The following is a 5,071-nucleotide window of genomic DNA, read 5'->3' as shown; positions in this document are numbered from 1 at the left end:
TCAAAGGGTTCCCCAGCCATCCCGGATCCCCTGAGGATCCCAGGCACAAGGTGCCTCCCAGCTATCCACCCCAGCCCCAGCCTAGAGCCGCAGGCTCTGTGCTTCCCCCCGTGGGCATTCTGGGGAGCGGACAGAGGCTTGGAGAACCTTGGTGCCTGCGTTGGGGTTGGCTGTCTCTGGTCTCCGGGGCCTGGGGCATGAGAAATGAAACCAGATGCCTCCCGGGAAATACCGGCAGCCAGCGTCGGACAGAAACGGTCAGGAGCCACCCAGGGACACGCGGGAGTGAGCAGAATGTCATCAAAGAGGTCGAGGGTTGAGGTGTCCAGGGCAGCTAGGCTCAGGCTGGGGCCGTCGTGGGGCACTTCCATGGGGGCCTCAGCACAGGCCACTCCCAAGAAGGGGGATGGGGGTGGGGGAGGCGGCCTTCGGGGCCGTGGTCTCTGGGGAGGGGCTTTTTGAGACAGGATGGTGAGGGCCAGGTGCTGGGTGGCGGCTTCAATCTTGGCAAACTGCCTGGAAAGACAGAGAGAAAGAGAGAGAATTTCAGCTTTGCCTGCAAAAGACCTCTCTTGGAATTGTTCCCCATTTCCCCCCCTCCCTGCTCATTTCCTGGACCCTGCCTTCATTTTCTCCAGTCTGGCAAGTCAGTATGTCTTCCCAGGGAAGCTCTGATTGCAGCAGGGTTGTGCACCGCACATCTTGACAGCGAGATTTATTGCAACCCTATTCCAATACATAAAAGCGAACCGTCTCGGGGAAGAGCGCCCTTCCAATCAATAATCCGAAGGGAGCCGCGGGCCAGCGCCGCCGCAGCCGTGTGCATCCCACACTTCGTGTGCATCCCACACTTCGTGTGCATCCCACACTTCGGCCGCTCCCTTGCGTCTCTTGCCAGAGGCTAAAACACTGATCTCTCCTGGCGCCTCGCTCCCACCCCTTCAGCAGTCACACGGATGTGTTTCATGAACGACGGGCTGAACTGTGTCCCCCAAATTCTTTTCTTTCTAAAAATTAAATTGTGGTTATTATTTGAATTAGCTCTTTTTTTTTGCGTTTATTTATTTTGTGTGTGTTTCTCCACCTCCTTCCTGCCCCTCTCTCCACACCACACATGAAGGTCAGAGGACAGCTTTATGTGGATTTCTGTTTTTTTTTTTTTTTTTTTTTTTTTTTTTTGTTTGTTTGTTTGTTTGTTTGTTAGCTTGCAAGACAGGGTCTCTCTGTGCGGCCTTGGCTGGCTTGGCTCTCGCTTTGTAGATCAGGCTGACCTCGAACTCACAGAGATCCGCCTGCCTCTGTCTCCTGAGTGCTGGGATTAAAGGCGTGCACCACCACCGCCCGGATTTCTGGTTTTTGTTTTTAACATTTATTTATTTATTATGTATACAGAAGAGGGCACCAGATCTCATTACAGATGGTTGTGAGCCACCATATGGTTGCTGGGAATTGAACTCAGGACCTCTGGAAGAACAGTCGATGCTCTTAACCTCTGAGCCATCTCTCCAGCCCAGGATTTCTGGTTTTTAAAAAGGTTTTTTCTTAATGTATCTGGTTGCCTGTAGAGGCCAGAGGCTTGTGTGCTGAGAACTGAACTCCGGCCCTCTGGAAGCAGCGGGGCGTTTTTAACAACTGAGCCATCTCTTCAGCCCTGCTCCTGATACGTGTCTCAGGAAGTCGGGCTTGGCGGCAAGGGCCCTCGAAGCTGAGCCCCCTAGCGGGCCCACGGCGGTTGATCTGTGTACATTTGTATTTCCGTGGGAGTGAGTGTGGGTCGAGCCGGGGAGAGGAGAAAAGGAGCAGGAGAGGAGACACAAAGGAAGAGAGATGCGGAGGTGATAGAAGCCCTGTGATGCGGAAGGGCAAAGGCAGTGACTGCGGGCGGCCGGCGGGGTGCGGGCGGGAACAAGGCGGATGGGATCCCCACACACAGCGTGTCTGAAAATGCGGTGGGCAGGGCTGGAGAGGTGGCCCAGTGGTTAGCAGCACAGGCCGCTCCGGTAGAGGAGGACCTGGGTTCCATTCCCAGCACAACCATTACATGGAGGTTTACAGGCGTCTGTAACTCCAGTGCCAAGGGAGCTGGTGCCCTCTTCTGTCCGCCCCCGACCCCCCGGCCCCCAGGGCACTACATGGTGTGTGGCGCACAGACGCAGAAGCAGGCAAAACACTCACATAAAATAATAAAATAGCCGGGCGGTGGTGGCGCACGCCTTTAATCCCAGCACTTGGGAGGCAGAGGCAGGCGGATCTCTGTGAGTTCGAGGCCAGCCTGGTCTATGCAGCGAGATCCAGGAAAGGCGCAAGGCTACACAGAAAAACCTGTCTCAAAAAACCAAAAATAAATAAATAAATAAATAAATAAATAAATAATAAATAAATAAAAATAATAAAAAAAGTTTAAAAAATTAAGAGAAGCCCACAAGGAAACCAGTTACTTTGTATACTAATTTTAAAAACGGAAACTTTCAAAGAGAGGGGAAAAGCCACTCCTGAGATAAAGAGTCTACACACAGGGCTGGTTGGCTGCGTCACACTTCCTGACTACGGGGCGCTAGAACGCTGCGGACTCAGGCAAATCCCGCCAGGGTAGCTTTAGTTCCCTTACCATCCACTCATAGCAGGTGTTTGAACCCACACACCTGTGGTCCCAGCACCGGGGAGATGATGGAGGCGGGAGGATCAAGCATCCATTGTCATCCTCGACCACATACTGAATTTGGAGGCAGCCTGGGCTATATTCGATCCCACGTCAACAAAGTAAAAATTCCAGAGACAGAAAGGAGAGGGAGAGAGGGAGGGAGGGAGAGACAGAGAGAGAGAGAGAATATTAAATAATAATCCAGAACCAGCCGGGCGCGGTACTGCACATACGTAATCTCAATTCTCCTGGAGGCTGGAGCAGGAGGACTGGTGGGTGTCTGAGATCAATCTGGCTCACATAATGAGAACCAGGGCATAGAAATTCTCTATCTCAAAATAACAGCAACAACAACAGCGCGCGCGTGCGCGCTCGCGCGCACACACACACACACACACTTGAGGAATAATTCCTCCCCCAGGGTTGGGAACGTAGCTCACTTAGCAGAGTGCTTGCCTAGCATCCACAAATCCCTGGGTCAAGCAGGGCAGGGGTGGCGCTCGCCTTTAATCCCAGCACTCGGGAGGCAGAGCCAGGCGGATCTCTGTGAGTTCGAGGCCAGCCTGGGCTACAGAGTGAGTTCCAGGAAAGGCTCCAAAGCTACACAGAGAAACCCTGTCTCGAAAAACAAAAAAACCCAAAACAATCCCTGAGTCAGGTCCCCAGCACTGAGTAGACTGGGTGTGGTGGTGCACACCTGAATCCCAGCGCTTGGTCAGTGGAGGCAGGAGGATCAGAAGTGCATTCATTGTGAATGAGTGCTCACTCATGAGTTAAGAGTCAAGTGCTCAGTAGAGCATGTGGTCCATTTAAGTGTCATGAGATTGTAACTTATCACTACTGTAGTGGGTAGCCATTCCAGCTTGGTTCTGGAAGTTCCAACCCCCATTGAGACTCTGGCAAACTGTCACGCCTATGAGGTGGGGGCGAGGGGAGGCCCGGGGGACCCAAGAGCTGGATGGGCCAGCGCTCTCTCTGTGCGCTCTCTCGGTCCGGGACGCTGACCGGTGCAAGATTGACTGTGCAGAGCTCCGGAGAACACCGCTGGATGCCCAATTACCAAAGACCTTCCCCCAACCTGGACTACATTCTTAATTTGGTGAGTTTAGCATTAATAAATATCCTTTTAACTACGTGGAGTGCAAATAATTTCTCCCAATACCTACATCACTTCAATTTAGCCAATTATATCACTCTACCTGTAACCAACATTGTCAGAACTCACTATCACCATCATCTGATTATTCATAATCACACTAGTCACCAAAATCACCACCTCATGACATCACTATCACTGGTCACCATCATACATTTCCGTTCTTTACATCACACCTCAGTATCACACATCCCGCTACCTCAATCTCACAATCGGCTGCCTCAGTCCAGCGTGAGCGCGCCCTCTCACATTCCCAAGGTTTGGCTCAGCCACTCTCTTGTGAGGTTCCCTTGGCCTCCTCCTTTAACCAATCACATCCGTCTCATGTCCTTTCCTCCTCTGTAACACTTGCCACCTTCTAACATAAATGTTTAAAAGTCAGGTAAACACGGACATAACATAAACGTCACTGTTTCATTTGCTCGGAGACACGGTCTTGTGCGAAGCCCAGGCTGGACTAAAATCCTTGTGCAGCAGATGAACCTGGAATCCCTGATCCTCTGCCTCACTGAGCTGCGAGGTTGAATCGGGAGGAGGCTGAGGGTCAGGAATTCAGGTTATCCTTGCTGTGTAACGGAGTCTGAGGCCAGCCCAGGACACACGAGACCCTTTGCCACCCTCCCCCCAAGTGATCAGTTAATTCTCTGATGTTTTTGAGGCGTGTGGGATAGTCAAATCTTTTTCTTTCGGCTCGGTCTTGCTCCATCGTCTGGGTGCGTGATAACCAGCCAGTTTTTCCGGGATGAGGCGAACCTGAACTTCGTTCTGCTAAGCAAGGTTGCACGGAATGGTTTAGCTTTGTAGTCATTTTGCACTGAGTCTAATACTGGAATACGTTTGAACAAACATGGTTATGTTAACATTCATTCCAACCCACACGCTCACTTTGTTATTTTGATAATTGGCTATTTAAATAGTTCTATACTATGAGAATGACACATCCAACAAAGTGACTTGGTTTTTTCTTTCTTTTTTTTTTAATTTGAACATTAAGCAACAAAGACAATTGAAAACATCAACAAGTGTTTGTGGCGGAACTGAAAGGAATAACAGGACTATGGTGGTAGAAAGGGATTTGCGGGTGTGTGGTGTGTACATTCACCTTCAACTCCTTTAATCCCAGCACGCGGGAGGCAGAGCCAGGCGGATCTCTGTGAGTTCAAGGCAGCTTGGTCTACAGAGTGAGTTCAGGACAGCCAGGCTACACAGAGAAATCCTGTCTAAAAAAAAAGCGATGGGGTTTGTGTGTGTCTGAGAGATGGTCAGAGGTTAGC

General features: G+C 51.0%; 2 pseudogenes; both read right to left on the bottom strand.

The window, feature by feature from the left end:
* Positions 1-862, bottom strand: LOC119086699 (annotated as a pseudogene).
* Positions 863-4,468: 3,606 nt separating this feature from the next.
* LOC114684786 overlaps positions 4,469-5,071 on the bottom strand; it is a 5,845-nt pseudogene continuing 5,242 nt past the window's right edge.

This window comes from Peromyscus leucopus, chromosome 1, assembly GCF_004664715.2.
Source record: "Peromyscus leucopus breed LL Stock chromosome 1, UCI_PerLeu_2.1, whole genome shotgun sequence".
Taxonomy (NCBI): Eukaryota; Metazoa; Chordata; class Mammalia; order Rodentia; family Cricetidae; genus Peromyscus; species Peromyscus leucopus.
This window is presented reverse-complemented; position numbering and strand designations above follow the sequence as displayed.